The 15731-nt window shown below is 42.2% G+C and overlaps 1 protein-coding gene and 1 long non-coding RNA gene across 5 annotated transcripts in view; one reads left to right on the top strand and one right to left on the bottom strand.

The window, feature by feature from the left end:
• PNCK (pregnancy up-regulated nonubiquitous CaM kinase) overlaps positions 1 to 15731 on the bottom strand; it is a 267950-nt gene that overhangs the window by 81412 nt on the left and 170807 nt on the right. For 2 of the 4 annotated variants that reach the window (XM_033921019.1, XM_033921044.1), the window contains exon 1: positions 3048 to 3171. The exons of 1 other annotated variant lie outside the window; for it this stretch is intronic. The gene's annotated coding sequence lies outside the window, so the exon portion shown is untranslated. Of the gene's footprint in view, positions 1 to 3047; positions 3172 to 15731 lie in introns of those variants that run through there. One more of the 4 variants, XM_033921028.1, reaches the window with a different exon arrangement.
• Positions 3219 to 15731, top strand: part of LOC117348679 — a 31781-nt gene continuing 19268 nt past the window's right edge. Inside the window, exon 1 of the long non-coding RNA XR_004537032.1 lies at positions 3219 to 3521. This is a non-coding gene — a long non-coding RNA (uncharacterized LOC117348679). The remainder of the gene's footprint in view (positions 3522 to 15731) is intronic.

Raw genomic sequence — 15731 nt, 5'->3', positions numbered from 1 at the left:
TTTACACTCAACAAAAATTTTCTAAATGGGAGAAGCCCACTCAGGTGACTCTGGAATCACTATGGGATTTAGTGGCTAATTTTGCTAAGACTATTAGCCCCAATTTCCATTATATAGAGAATAAGTTAATTCAACACACAAAGGAGCTTAAAGATATAAAAGAAACATAGAAATAGACGGCAGATAAGGGCCACGGCCCATCAAGTCTGCCCACTCCAGTGACCCTCCCTATCTATCTTTGCGGATAGATCCCACATGTCTATCCCATCTGGCCTTAAAATCTGGCACACTGCTGGCCTCAATAACCTGAAGTGGAAGACTATTCCAGCGATCAACCACCCTTTCAGTGAAGAAGAACTTCCTAGTGTCACTGTGCAGTTTCCCGCCTCTGATTTTCCACGAATGCCCCCTTGTTGCCGCGGGACCCTTGAAGAAGAAGATGTCTTCTTCCACCTCGATGCGGCCCGTGAGATACTTGAATGTCTCAATCATATCTCCCCTCTCTCGAAGATCAGACTGCTTCAAAAACGTTAGTTCAAAAGCTCGACCAAGATGTTATAGCAGTGAAACAATTGCAAGAGGCCCTAATTAAGGACAATGTAAATCTCAGAAAGAAATTGGAAGTGCTTGAGAATGCTTCAAGAAATAATAATTTGAGACTTATTAACTTTCCAAGAATGACAATGGTAATTCCTAGGGAAATGCTTAGGAGAAACCTGGTAGAAACTTTACAAGTTTCTGAAAAGACACTACCTCCGTTTTGTCAAGTTTATTACCTCCCAAATAAAAATGGGCCTCATTTACAGAAAAAATCTGATCAAGCAGTGTTAAATGTATCAGAAATTTTGGAGACATCTGATAAGGATATGGTAACACCGTCCACATTGATATTAACTGTAGCTCTCTCAATTGATAAAGGATGGTTATTGAGGCTTTTCTTTAAAAATAAACAAAAAGAGTTCCTAGGTCTGAAAATTCAAATGTACCCTGATCTTTCAAGAGAGACTCAAAAACGACGTCGAGAATTTCTTCTTTTGAGACCAGGGGGTCACTTTGTTAGGAGCGACTTTTTACCTGAGCTACCCCTGTAAGTGTATTATATGCCACCGTTCAGTTAAATATGTCTTTTTTGAACCTTATCAATTAACAGCTTTCTTGGCTATGTCCCGAATAGATGGCGGAACAACGACAAGTGCTCAAGAAGTTTAATAAGTATCTCCTACCTCAGCACTATGTTTAAGCATATTTCCTAATTAATTATAATTTACCTTTTTTCTCGCTTATAAGAATTCTTGGATCTTAAGTTGAGGACTTGAGCTGTGTTAGATGAATTTATTAATGTCCTTTTAATTTTATTTCCTTTTAAGGACTATCAAGGCATACGTTTTATACCTTGTGAGAATTGTTCTGTCTAACCAACTTTCTGTACAAGTGTTTACTTGATTTGTAAATATGGAAACTTATAAAATAAATAAAAAATAAAATAACCACCTTAATAGAAAGGGAAGAAAATAATTTTCACTGAGCATACAGTTAGGCTTTGGAATTCGCTTTGACGAAGGATGTAGTAAAAGAGGTTAGCATAGCTGGGTTTTAAAAAACTGGGATATATTCCTAAAACAAAAGTTCATAAATCATTATTAAGGCAGTCCTGGGGACAGCAGAGGCATAGCTAGCCCTCTAATTTTTGTGGTGCCCAGGGATGGACTGGAGGGTAAACACATTGCCCCCCCCCCCTCCCTGAGTGCATGCTAAAATGCTCGCAGGGATGCTGAAGTCCCAACAGCCAGTTTCCAAGCAGTTTCCCACCTCCTGGCTCTGCTTAACGCAAAAGTCGGCAGTGTCCCTCCAGGCGTCAAACTGTCCATTTGTGAGAAATGACAGTGGTGGCTGGAGGCACAGTGCCAACTTCTGTGTTAAAAAGTGGCACCAGGAGGACAGGTGAGGCTCGGGAACTTGTTGGAGGGCGTCGGCATCCCCGCCAGCTGTGTAAAGGAGTGCTGCAATTCTGGAGGGAGTCTCAGCCCAAAGTGAGGGGGGCAAAGGCCCCCCTCCCCATGGCTGTACCACAGGGGAAAGTATTTTTGATTTGGGTTAAAAAAAATAGGATACTGGACCTTAAGTCTAACCGAATATGGCACTTTCCTACGTTCCCTGTCTCTGTGTTGTGAATGGAGTACTGTGTTAGTGAGAGAGAAACCCCCCTGTCTGAGATGTGCAGACACACTGTCCCAGGTTCTGATACTGGGAATGGTATGTCAGTAAGAGAAAATCTCCCTGCCTCTGAGGTGTGCAGACACATGGGGATAAATGCTCTTCCTCCCTCTCTCCCTCCAACCTCATCCAGTGTCTTTCCAGATAATGTACACACGGCACCTTCACTAAGAGGAAGATATTTACAGCCAACCTTCCATTGCTCCTACATAATGTTCAGGATGACCCTTTCCCTGCTAATCATTCCTTCCTAGAGTCCTAAGCATAGAATGACTGCAGTGAAGACTGGAAACTCCTGGTTTAAAAAACCATCTCTTTATCAGGGCTCTTTGCCGGTGCTTCCTGAGCGCATGATACAGTGAGCATCATCTGCAGGACAGGGAATCAGGATTTTGCAGTCCACCATCCTCCTCCATCACAGTTTGCTGAACTCCTCAGGTGGGCAAAGTTGGGGATATTCTCAGCTCTCTTGCTAAGATAGGAGTTACACTAACACTCATGCAAAAAAGAGAGGGGGGGGGGAGGGAGGGGAAAATTAAGCCACGGTCTGTGGCATGGAATTTAATTAGGTTGGGCTATGGCTTTAGGGCAACCTGTGGGAGAGTGTGTCTGACCCCCCCCCCTTCCGCCCCAGCACCCCTCCCGTGCACTCCCACAACAGAGGTGCACTTCTCACCGCAGCAGATGCCGCAGCTGCACACCCGGAGATGCTGCCGGAATATGGCTGAGACATGCACAGAGCGCAACAGATGTGCAAAAAAAAAAAAATAATAATCCAACCCCACAACCCCCTCCAGCCCTGACCCCCCCCCCTTTTCTCCCCCTGTCCTTACCGTGGGTTCGAACTGGCGCGCTGCTGGAGCTCCTGTGCCCGCAGTTGCTGCCTCACCAGGCTTTCTATGCTGCCTCTACCCGCCTGTCGCAGTAACGTGCCATACTATTTAAAACATTCCGCTAATCCCCCCCCCCAACACCCCTCCCCACTGGCGATGATGCATGTGTGTGTGTGTGTGTGTCCATCCCCCTCATTCATTTCCCTCCTAGAGAGACTCCAGCTCTCCTTGTAAGGAAATTGTTAAGTATTCACCATCTCCCTCTCTGACTCTGGAGAATAATCCCAATCACTTTTCGAGGCAGAGTGGCCACTGTGGAGATGCCGCAATGGAATGAGCCCGGTATCTAACTGCGGGAAGTGAGGAGGGAGGGCGAGCTGTCCTAGGCCAAGGCTAAAGCCGCGATCCCCGCAAGGAGAGAGATTTGAAAAGGTCTGACTCGAGCAACGACTGGGGTCAGATGCTGGAACCGCGGTAAGAGCAAGGTTGGGAAACGGTCCACTTGTTCCCAGGCTGGACTAGACCGTCCCCACACTCACACTATGCTATTTAGATCACTCCCTACCAATCTTATTCCATGGCCCTTAAGGATTTACCTCACTCGGTGCTGTTGCATTTTACATTTTATACTGTCTCACATTTTATAATATATCACTTATTTGCAAAGAGATGAAGAAGATAAATACATAACATAGTCCAGGAGACTGCAACAATAGAAAACTTTTGGATTAGTAAAGAATTTTGGCAAGCCTGTAGTTTGATTTGGGGTTTGTTTGGTTTTTTTGGTGCAAGATTGCTGTTCGAGGACAGCAGAGCAAAGCAGGCCTGGGAAAACTGGAATCAGCAGGGAAGGCCCTCTTCCTTTCTCTCTCTCGCAGGGTAAGATAAAGAGCAATGGCTCCATTAGTCTGGGAATGACGCCCTCTCGTGGAATTGTAGGAGTGAAACAACTACTGTGCAGTATACATTTCACATGACTGCTGGGTTGGATGTGGTGGAATACAACTCCGGTCCTCATGGGTCTGGTTGCTTTGAGACAGATTTACAGTCACACTACCTCAATTGTCTATAAAACTATCTCCTGGCTGTTCACTAGGGACATTTTGAAAGCCAGACCAGTATGTAGTTTATGTAATTACAGACAGGTGGAATTAATCTTGTTTTTTATTTCTATTGTGCCTGGAGGGGGTATAATAATTCCAAAACCAACTGGAATTACAAATCCCAAGATACACTGGGAGTAAATCTGCACTGAATCACTCTATCTCAGAAAACTTGGAGATGTCCTGCTCACCTTGGGGGCTGAGTCTCAGAACTTCAGAGCTATAGGTAGCAGCTGCCAGAATATACCACAAAAATAACTTCCTTAATATTCAACATTAACAGCATGCAAAATAAAAGCACACTGTGCAAGGGGAGGAACTGCCTGGTGCATGCATGTTTTGCTGTAAATGCAGCTCTTGTGCTCATGTCTATTCAAACCCTTAGGTGCAGGCACGCATCACTGCCTGTTCTGCTCCTCAAAGATAAGCTTTTCATTTTTTTTTTCACTTAAAAAACTTATATTTATCAAGAGAATTCCCACTGAGGCCCACAGTGCTCTGTTACAAGAATGTGCTTTCTTTTCTCACTATAAAAGAAAAAAAAGTGACAGGAAGAGAAGTCAACGGTTGCAAAAGTGTGAGGTAGAACATCACACTCTCTCTAGTATCTCTATCAACCTCTCTATCACACAATATTCCTGCTGACCCCCAACCCCTACCCTACCTACTTCCTTCGTTGGCCCATTGGCCTTTTATCCTCCTCCTCCTCCACCACCACCACCACCTTAGCACTCCTCCTCCGATTAGGCTGTTTATTCCTTCTTTGCTGCTTAGGCACAACCTGAATTTTGAATTGTACAATATGGGCATTTGAAAGTCCAGAAGAACCACCAATGCCACAGTAAGAATGAGAATTTGAAGCCCTGGCTAGAGAATTGTGGGATCTGGTCTCAAGGCACTCAGAGACAGCAGGTTCATACTGCCTCCCACAGTCTAGACACACTGTGGGCAATATAGGCTTTTAAGAAAAAGGCAGCAGGCTGTGTACTAAAATGAAATGTCCTTTATTTCCTCTGTTTAACAAAGAATAAACTTTACTAAGGAACAAATTTCAAGACAAGTGTCATTAACACATTAGTGTAACACACTTAAAACATTATTTCACAGAACTTATTTTAATGTCATTTAGATGAAATGAGTCTTACAGCATCTTGAGTAAAGATGTGGTACTATCTTTCAGATCTATCAGTAAAATTGTTCATTCCTTCCCCTATTTATAGTAACATAGTAGATGACGGTAAATAAAGACCCGAATGGTCCATCTAGTCTGCCCTTCCTGATTCAATTTAAATTTTTTTAATTTTTTCTTCTTAGCTATTTCTGGGCAAAGAATCCAAAGCTCTACCCGGTGCTTGGGTTCCAACTTCCAAAATCTCTGTCAAAACCTACTCCAGCCCATCTACACTCTCCCAGCCATTGAAGCCCTCTCCAACCCATCCTCCCCCGAACGGCCATATACAGACACAGACCGTGCAAGTCTGCCCAGCACTGACCTTAGGGCTCCTTTTACAAAGCTGCGGTAGCGGCTTCAGCGCACGCGACTTTTCATCACACGCTAGCCAAAAAACTACCGCCTGCTCAAGAAATGGTAGCAGCTAGCGCGGCCGGCGGTTTAGCGCATGCTATTACGCGCGTTAAATCGCTACCACGCCTTCGTAAAAGGAGCCCTTAGTTCAATATTTACTATTATTTTTTGATTCTAGATCCTCTGTGCTCATCCCACGCTTCTCCTCTCCACCACCTCTCTAGGTAGCGCATTCCAGGCATCCACTACCCTCTCTGTAAAGTAGAATTTCCTAACTTTGCTCTAGGGCAGTGGTTCCCAACCCTGTCCTTGAGGACCACCAGGCCAATCGGGTTTTCAGGACCGCCCTAATGAATATTCATGGAGCAGATTTGCATAACTGTCACTTCCATTATATGCATATATCTCTCATGCATATTCATTAGGGTGATAATGAAAACCCGATTGGCCTGGTGGTCCTCAAGGACAGGGTTGGGAACCACTGCTCTAGGGTATACATATTCAGGGCTTCCAGTCTCTCCTCATATGTCTTCTGGCGCAAGCCTCCTATCATTTTTGTCGCCCTCCTCTGGACCGCTTCAAGTCTTCTTACGTCCTTCGCCAGATACGGTCTCCAAAACTGAACACAATACTCCAAGTGGGGCCTTACCAATGACCTGTACAGGGGCATCAACACCTTCTTCCTTCTACTGACTACGCCTCTCTTTATACAGCCCAGCATCCTTCTGGCAGCAGTCACCGCCTTGTCACACTGTTTTTTCGCCTTTAGATCTTCGGACACTATCACCCCAAGGTCCCTCTCCCCGTCCGTGCATATCAGCTTCTTACCTCCCAGCATATACGGTTCCTTCCGATTATTAATCCCCAAATGCATTACTCTGCATTTCTTTGCATTGAATTTTAGTTGCCAGGCATTAGACCAGGGATCTCAAAGTCCCTCCTTGAGGGCCGCAATCCAGTCGGGTTTTCAGGATTTCCCCAATGAATATGCATTGAAAGCAGTGCATGCACATAGATCTCATACATATTCATTGCGGAAATCCTGGAAACACGACTGGATTAGACCATTCCTCTAACTTTTGCAGATTCTTTTTCATATTTTCCACTCTCTACCTTCTCAAATAAGATCCTGTCTATCCTTTCAAGTTTTTCAAAAAATCCTGAGAACTACTGTTTCAGGATATCCACAATGAAAATGCATGAGAGAGATTTGCCTGCATTGCCTTCTTGGTATGCAAAATTTCTCTCATGCATGTTCATTGTGGATATCCTGAAAACCTGGTCTGCTGGTAGATCTCGAGGACTAGAATAGGGCAGCCCTGAATTAGAGTATTTCACAGAGTATACATAACACCTTCCCAGATGTATAAGATGGATTACCTACAACCAGTGGCATAACGAGGGGTGGAGGTGCCCTCCTCTCCACCCCTGCTCCTTCTGTGCACCCCCTGCTCCTTCCATGCCCCCCCCATGCCACACTCACAACCTCCCTTCCCCTGTACCTCTTTAAATCTCCCCCAACGCCCCTCCGGCCTGCTACTCATGTTACATAGAAACATAGAATAAGATGGCAGAAAAAGAAGTGTGGCATTGGCTTTCCCTCTGACATCACTTCCTGGGCCCGTGACCCAGAAGTGATTTCAGAGGGGAGCCAGGCCGGCGCGAGCAGCAGGCCAGAAAAGTTGTTCGCGCTGGCAAAGATTTAAAGAGGTACTGGGGGGAGGTGGCGGGAGGGCATGAGGGTGGAATAGGGGGACAGAGAGCTGCCAGCGCCCGGGGTGGTCCGCCCCCTCCTCCCCCCTTAATACCCCACTGCCTATGCTTGAAGTGTAATTTGGAGGAGGCCACTTTTTTCAAGCTCTTTGGCTCTGTCCAGCTATTCAAGCCTTCTGGAAACAGGCTGGGGCATATATCAGGACATTGGGATAAAGATTGGTTAACTATCCAGAGACCTTTTTGTTGTGTTTACCGGGCTTTGGTGGGATCCTGGGGAGGGGACCTAGACTTTGGGTCAGAAAGCTGAGTTTATTAGGGCAAAAGACCACATTGAAAGAGTGGATGGCAGCTAGTTCTCCCTCTTATTGGCAGTGGAGAACGAGTATTCATGAGTTGATGGGATGGAAGGCCAGGGATTTCAGGGTCACCTATAAACAAAAGAAGAACTTTTTAAGTATCTGGGACCAATATTTACATTCCATGTCACATAGAACACTCAGCCAGATACTAAATGTGTTATTTTAGCAAACACTGAAAGCTTGGTTACTTTTTCATTTACACATCTAAGGAGATTACATTTTGGGTAGGGGATAGAAGGGAGGGAGGGGATTTGGGTTGTTCGGGGACAGATACTTATCTACAGTTTCTATTTAGATAGGGGTGGATGTTATTAGTGTTCCAATATTCTGTTTTTATTTCTCAATTTGAATAAGCTGTGGTTAGGTTTCATTTATTTTACGTCCTCTTAGGTACTCAACTGTATAGTGGATTGTGGGGAAGGGAGGATGAGGAATGTGGGGTTTTGTAAATTGATCTTTATGCAAAATGATACTGTCTGTTTGACCAATCTATGCTATTTCTTATTGTATATGGACAAGAATAACATTTTGTATGTTTTTCAAGCACAGCTAAGGCTTTATGTTGTACCATATTATGTTCTCTTATTTTGTGGGTTTTTTTTTCTAATCTTTATTAATTTTCCATTCGAAAACAGTGCATGAAATATACATACAATTGACTTCAAGACAGCACTGACAATCAATCAAAGTAGTACTACAAAACATTTCCCCCCCCACCCTAATTCAAGAACAAAAACAAAGTGCAGTACTACATACTGTACATACAATTGAAATCATAAATAGCATAAAAGCATAATAACCCCAATCCCACCCACCCTCCCTGGATGTGCAAATCAAATAGGAAATAAGGAGATAGTCCAGCTAATCAATGTTAATAAAATTTGTCCATGGAACCCATGTTAATTTAAATAGCTTATTATTACACGAAATTTCTGAATTCATTTTTTCATATTTGTAGCATAAACATAAAGAATTCCACCAAAAGGAGAAATTAAGTCTATCCCAATTTTCCAGTTCTCAGTAACCATTTGCATGGCTATCCCAGTCATTATGACAAATAATCTGCTTTTATATCTATCTAATGGGGGTTTAGGTGACAATGTGCCACAGATTACCACCTCTTAAAACAACGGAATCAAAAGTCTCCAGAATCAAATTAATATGTCCCCATATTGATTTTCAAAAGTTGAGTATCAAAGGACAATAAAACAACAAATGATCCAGTGTCCCTATTTCAAGATGACAGTGCCAGCATCTATTAGACTTTGAGCTGTCTAACTTTTGCAAACAAACTGGGGTCCAAAAAACTCTATGTAACAGAAAAAACCAAGTTTGTCTCATAGATGCTGACACTGTACATCTCACCCTCCAAGTCTAAATCGGTGGCCACTGAGTAGCAGAAATCTTTAGCAAGAATGTGAGCCTTTGGGACAGTCAGGGAACTCTAAGTACTTTCTCTTCATCTTAATTAATCTTACTTATTGCATTTCTTCTGTTTCTACTGTAAACCGCTTAGAACTTCACGGTACAGCGGTATATAAGAAATAAAATTATTATTATTATTATTATTAATCTCAATACTCCAAAAGTCTCTTAGACTAGTTTTAGGCTTCTTGTTCAAATATTCAGATATTAATTTATACCACTTGGCTGCCTGATGCCCTAGCAAATCTGTCTGGAAACATAGGCCTGGTAAGCTATACTGTTTTTTTAAAAAAATTTCACCAATCAGGGAAACCTTTCTGAATGGCCTGTTTATGAGTTTGTAGGATCTCTAATTAGAAAATGAAGGATGTAAATGAAATCACTAAGGCCAGTATTGGACAGACCTGCATGATCTGAGTCCCATATGTGGTGATTTGGTGTAGGATGGGCTAGGGAAGGCATCATTGTGAACTCCACTAAAATGGAACATGAGGATGTTACTGGCCAGACTTTACGGTAGATATTCCTGCAAACAACGGGATGGTTTGTTAGGCTAGAGTGAGCTTGGATGGAAACTTCAGCATTTGGAACCTAGGACAATACCAGACTTTCCAGTCTATGGCCCAGTAATACCAAAGAAGAGGCAAGTTAATCTAATCATGTATTTTTAAATGGGTATAACTTATGTTCAGACTGGATGGACCGTTCAGGTCTTCGTCATTTACTATGTATTACGGTGCAGTATCAATAAAAATTGTTGAACCTTAGAAAAGCTTCCACTTTTTGATTTTGCTTCTACTCATACACATTTGTTCTCTCCACCAGCACTCAGACATGCTCAGGCTTCCTTCCTCTTTCAAATGAAATCAAAACTGGCAGATTTTTAAAAGGAAAACCATGAGAAATCCTTTCTTCTAACCCCTCAATGCATGGGGTTACCAGCTGTCTGGGAAAATCTGGACATGTCCTCTTTATACAGGACTGGTCAGGTGTCTGAACGGATTTCCAAAATCCCTGCCCTCCAGATGCGGCTCGAGCTAAAGGAAGAAGAGATGAGGTTTGTGTGGGTGGCAGGGCTGTGGGTAGAATGGGACTGGGCTTTGGGTAGAACAGGGCAGGGCCACATGTCCTATTTTTTTCATTACAAAATCTGGTAACCATATCAGTGTGACCTCAGAGCTAATAGGTTACCAGTGTGAAGGCAGGGTGTTTTTTTTTGCACACTGTTTCTCTAAGCATTGGGAGAGAATAGCTAAAGTTCTTATTTACATTAATTTGTCTACATTTAAATGCAATTTGGTTTTTTTTTTTTTAAATTTATTATTTTACATTTACATATCAAGTATTAAACTTGTAGAGAAAGCAAAAATTAAGCTTAAAATAAATTTTTTCCAATTAAATAAAGTTACTAGGACAAAATCATAAACTTAATTCCCAACTCATGTCCTCAATTTGTCAGATCCAAAATGTTACCAAGTGAGATTAATAAAGAAAATTTTACAAAAAGAAACGACTAATTTTAACTGAACTCGGGGAAGTCCTATTCTTCCTTTTCTCTTACATAGGGCTTAGCTCTTATCTTTTTCTTTTTCCAGTCGTGAAAGGCTCAAAGAAAACAAACTTTTGTGAAGAATAATGCACAATGCATTTACATGGGTGACGCCAGTAGAATGTCTCCCCCAAGGGCTAATACTCCAGGTTTTAGCATCAAAAATTCTCTACGACGCCTTTGGGTATCCCTGGCTAAATCAGGATACATTTGTATTTTCAGACCTAAAAATTCCTTTTGCTTATTTTTAAAGAAAAGTCTCAAAAAGAAATTTTTATCCGGTGCCAAAGCAACCATCAAAAGCAAAGTTGCAGGAGTCACCAGTTCTTTATCAGAAAGCTCCAACATTGTAGAAACATTCAATGGTTCCTGGCCATTTTCCTGTTGCTGGTTCTGAAAACTTTTATAGAACCTAAAACTAATCACCCTAGCGGTATATAACGTAATCATAAAAGTTAGTATGAAATACCACTACTTCAAAACAATACACATCAGTATTGTTAGCCCAACAGAGTTTATAGGCTATGGCCTAAGAATCGGAGCCTACGCACAGCAGTAAATCATAAGCTGAGATAATCCGCAGAGGCAGCCACAAGCTTACAGGATACCTGAATCCTTGGAGAGAAACAGACCTGGGCCAGCCAGGATTCAGAGGACAGAAACCAGCATTCCCCACAGTAAGCAAGGAGTAAACCTGAAACTTCTAATTATTATTCTGAAGTGAGCCTGTGATTGTTATTGTCCTGGTGGCCCTGACGCAGCGGTTGTAAATAATTCCCGCGAAACGCTGGCCACGTCGGCAAACAGACACTAGCGACATGAAGTGTTCTAAAAGATTCTAATAGTGAAGACTACCAGCAAAAAGATAAGTGTTGTGGTCTACACTTTTTCAAATTTTGGCAAACATATGCACATTATTTCCTAAAAGTTTTTGAAGAATATGTGAAGTGTGTGGTGAAGGGTTCAAAATAGCTTTATTGAAACACTTAAAAAAGCAAACATTGGCCAATGATTGGAGCAGGAGTATTATAACTACGCGGATTATCTCAGCTTGTGATTTACTGCTGTGCGCAGGCTCCGATTCTGAGGCCATAGCCTATAAACTCTGTTGGGCTAACAATACTGATGTGTATTGTTTTGAAGTAGTGGTATTTCATACTAACTTTTCTGAAAACTGTTAGGCAGGTAATACACTTGTGTGAATGGAGGTATTATCTCCTCTGAAACCTCCAGGACTTTTAATATATATTTCTTCAACATTGTCCTAGGAGTTATCATGGTAACCTTAGGGAAGTTTACCAATCTCAAATTATTATTCCGAGAAAAATTCTCTAAGGATTCAATTTTTCTCCTGAGATTTGTGTTATCCTTAATGAGAGTCTCCTGGAGCTGTTTAGCCATTTTTATTTCCTGATTGATATTATCTATAGCAGTTTTAGAACCAGTTACTTCAGACTTTTAAGTTCTCAATATCAATTGTCTGCACTTTTATTTTTTCTTCTATCAGTTGAAAAGGAGGATTAATAGAATTGGGGAGGTTTGCCACAAGGTCCCAAATTGCACCTAATGTAACCTCTTGGGGTTTCTGTAATTGAGGTAAATGAAACTTAGAATCTGTTTCCTCACCATTGAATAACCAAGTGTGTGCAGTCACCTGGATGTTAACTGGGCACTGGCTGATATCCAAACTGGTGCCTGGTTAGTTCAGTGGGTAAAGGTTGCATTGACTATTTTCACTGAGGAACCACATGAAGCAGGAGCAGGTAGAATTTGCTTCTGTCCCACAAATTACAGGTAGGCCAGGGTAGGGGAGCCTGCTATAGTGCAGTGAGGACAGGAAGGGGGTTCTGATGCTAATTGAGTGGTGGGATGGGGGTTCTGATGGTAAGCAAGGAGCAGATGGATGTTTTCATAGTGATCATGGGTCTGAAATGGGGTTTGGGGGGAGGGGGAGGCCAGATTGCAGATGGGAGCAAGAGCGGATAGCATAGCTGATTTTAAGAAAGGTTTGGACTCTCTTGGATTCGTCCATCCCCAAGCGCTGTCAAGTCCTCGATTTCCATACCCGAACTCTCTTGTAATTGTAGAGAGTCCAGTTCCAAGCTCCCCTCAGCATTTCTTACAGTCTCCAGAGTTATGTGAGCTCCAACTTCCGGGAGCACCTCCACCTGCAGGGAGCCGAGGATTAGGGGGTGGTGCCCTGGTGTCAGGACTGAGAGTGGTTCCAAGGCCCAAAGAGACCGCTTCCGTCCCACCTGTCCAGAGCGTCTCTAGCGGGGAAGTCACCGACGATTGTGAGACGCCCTGTATTCGCCATAGGAACTCCTCAATGTTGTCCAAAACGGCTGCTCCAGTGTTCCGTGAGGCCACGGCGGAACTCCTTCCTCTCCGTTTTGGCAACTCAGGTTCTAAGGTAAACAATAAGGAAAAGTCCGATCTAGAGCGATCTCTCCAGCGGGTGGCGTTCAGCTAACCTAGTCAGCAGCCATCTTGGATCGTCCCATTTAAATGCAATCTGCACAAATTTTTGGTGCACATGTTGTGTCCTGCACTGTCGCCTTCTGAGCAATCTGCAGATCTTAACACCAGCGTTATTCCAGTGCCAATCGCCTCTGGTGCTGGTGATAGGTTTTAGGCTTTGGGGCCCTAATGCTTTAGTTTACCTGTGAAGGTTTAATTGAAATTTTGTTTTTGTTATTATTAACTCAATACTATTAAAGAGAATTACATATACAGTGTAAAAAAGAAAACCATGAGAAAGCCGTACTGTAGTTCTGCATCCTCATACAAAATTATCGTGTCGTGTGAGTTTCGCCATAATTTGTTATACTGATTTTTTGTTTTTATTTTCAACTCAATTTCTGGTGTAAAAGGGCTATCAGTCCTGACCAGGGGTCTCCAAAGTACAGCCCGCAATATGATTTTATCCGGCTCAGGGAAGAATTGTTCAAAATGTGCCAATTGGACTAATTTTCCAATGAGGATCTGCAAAAAAAAAACCACGGGGTGTTGATAGATTTTAAATGCATTAATTAAAATTGTATTCAAAATATATTGATATTCCATATTATGTTAATATAATTCACAACTTTATTTAATACTGAATCATAATTGTATACTTCACGGTATTTCTTCGTACTTGTTCGGTCTTGATCGACAGTGTCAATTTGCGGCATTGTAGGTAGCTCTAGCACTGTGACTAATCTTTAAATTGAATCTGGAAGTTCGTTACTAGTTGTTACAGTTAATTGTCCATAAGAATACTTGCAATGGTACAAGGAAGGAAACTTGATCGATTTTTATAAATTTTTGAACTCTAAGCAGTTTCCAAATTTGAAGAAATTTGCTTGTAAATTTATCTTCATTTTTGGGACAACGTATCTTTGCAAACAAACTTTTTACCGAATAAAATATATCAGTCAAGTCAAAATACAGGGCAAATTTATCTGGTGAACATTTGAAGTCGCTACTTGTAATTAGCGTTTCAAAAACAGTTCCATCGTTCACATTAATGGTTTTATTATAATTCGTGATGAAAATATGAGAATTTGCTGGTAGTGTTCGTAGTCATTAATATACGATAATTTAATCTCACATACTCTATAATTAGTTTATAAAATATTCTCCTTTCAATAAAACTCATATATCTAGTTATTTATCTTTTTTTTTTTTTTACTACAGCCTATGGCCCACTGAAAAGTGCTGAAGTATCCAATGTGGCCCTCGTGGTGAAAAGTTTGGAGACCCCCTGGTCTTGACCCACGGGTATTTACCCTCCTTTACTGTGAAGTCTGTAGAGAGCCTAACTTACATATTTTCCAGTTCCTCCTCCTCCTCTCACTCTGGGCTATGCTATATTTCCTCAGTCTTACTCTACAGCGAAGTTGTAGGAGCTTCTCTGTTCTGCTCACTTATATCTTGGGGTTTTCTCCCAAAAGCAAAGCTTTTGGTGCTGCAGAGGCTCTTGGTTCCCTCAAGACAACTCTGGCTGTGAGAAGATACAGATTCTCAATGCAGAGGTCTTTAGCCTGCAGGAACATGCTTTACATGATTCCTGTGTGGCTGGCCTGCATTAACAGTCCACAGGCTCAGGGGCAGGCTCGTCCCAGATTTTGTCCGCAGAGGGCTTGAGTTAACCTTTGGAACTCGTTGCTAGATGATATGGTAACAGCAGTTAGCCTATCTGGGTTTAAAAAAAAGGTTGGACAAGTTTCTGGAGGAAAAGTTCATAGTCTGCTATTGAGACAGACACGAGGAAGCCACTGCTTGCCTTGGGATTGCTAGCATAAAATGTTGCCACTATTTGGGTTTCTATCAGGTACTTGTGATCTGGATTGGCCATTGTTGGACCATTGTTCTGACTGTATGGCTATTCTTATGTTATATTCTCTCTGTTAATCTATCCCCTCCCCTCTTGTCTAGCATCTCTTTCTATTTTATACTCCTACCTCATGTCGAGCATCCCTCCATCTTTCCCTCTACCACTCATACAATCCAATATCTCTTCTTAGGGCTCTTTTTACTAAGCTGCGATAGCGTTTTTAGCATGCTCAGAATTTTAGTGCGCACTACGCTAGAACTAACGTCAGCTCAATGCTGGCATTAGCATCTAGCATGCGTGGCAATTTAGCACATGCTTTTTAAAAGGGGCCCTTAGTCTTGATCCCCATAACGTGGTCCCCTTACTTTCTCCTCCCTCCAGCTCCAGTCAAATCTCTTCACAGCCCATGTGGCCCAGCAGCTCTCTCCCTGCCACAGCTCCTCTGCTTGCCAGGCAATCCAAGAAAGCAGTACTCTCTAAAACAAACAGGAAGGCACAAGAAAAACTAAATTCTTTCCAACCGAATGGATGTAGGAAAGAAATTATACATAAGAGGTGAAGAATGTCTGCCTGGGAGCAAAATAACTGTCCAAATATTTAACGAAAAGAGACCAAACAATGTTGTAAGGGGAAAAAAAAACAGTAAAAAGACACACTGGGTTTCAAAATTTTGTTGTGTAGCTATA

Source organism: Geotrypetes seraphini, chromosome 1 (genome assembly GCF_902459505.1).
Source record: "Geotrypetes seraphini chromosome 1, aGeoSer1.1, whole genome shotgun sequence".
NCBI classification, from domain to species: Eukaryota; Metazoa; Chordata; class Amphibia; order Gymnophiona; family Dermophiidae; genus Geotrypetes; species Geotrypetes seraphini.
The sequence above is the reverse complement of the archived record's forward strand: the minus strand, read 5'-3'. Positions and strand labels throughout refer to the sequence as shown.